This window comes from Arachis ipaensis, chromosome B4, assembly GCF_059453495.1.
Source record: "Arachis ipaensis isolate K30076 ecotype BB chromosome B4, ASM5945349v1, whole genome shotgun sequence".
Lineage (NCBI taxonomy): Eukaryota > Viridiplantae > Streptophyta > Magnoliopsida > Fabales > Fabaceae > Arachis > Arachis ipaensis.
Window position 1 is genome coordinate 78413145 of NC_142439.1, and position 393 is coordinate 78413537.

At 44.5% G+C, this 393-nt stretch overlaps 1 pseudogene; it reads right to left on the reverse strand.

The window, feature by feature from the left end:
- Positions 1-291: 291 nt before the first annotated feature.
- Positions 292-393, reverse strand: LOC148568043 (small nucleolar RNA R71; annotated as a pseudogene).

Consider the following 393-nt stretch of genomic DNA (forward strand, 5'->3'; position numbering starts at 1 on the left):
AACAACTTTGAACTTAAACCACAGCTCATCACCCTTGTTCAGAACAACTGTTTGTTTGGAGGAGGTGTTCAAGAAGACCCCAATCAACATTTGACCACCTTCCTGAGAATATGTGATACAGTGAAATCTAATGGTGTTCATCCTGACGCCTATAGACTGCTCTTATTTCCCTTCTCACTCAGAGACAAGGCAGCCAAGTGGCTGGAATCCTTCCCAAGGGAGAGCTTGACAACTTGGGAGGATGTGGTAAACAAATTCTTAGCAAGATTCTACCCTCCTCAACGAATCAATAGGCTGAGCTGAGGTTCAAACCTTCAGGCAACAAGATGGTGAGACTCTGTATGAAGCATGGGAGATGTTCAAAGACTTAACAAGGAGGTGTCCACCTGACAT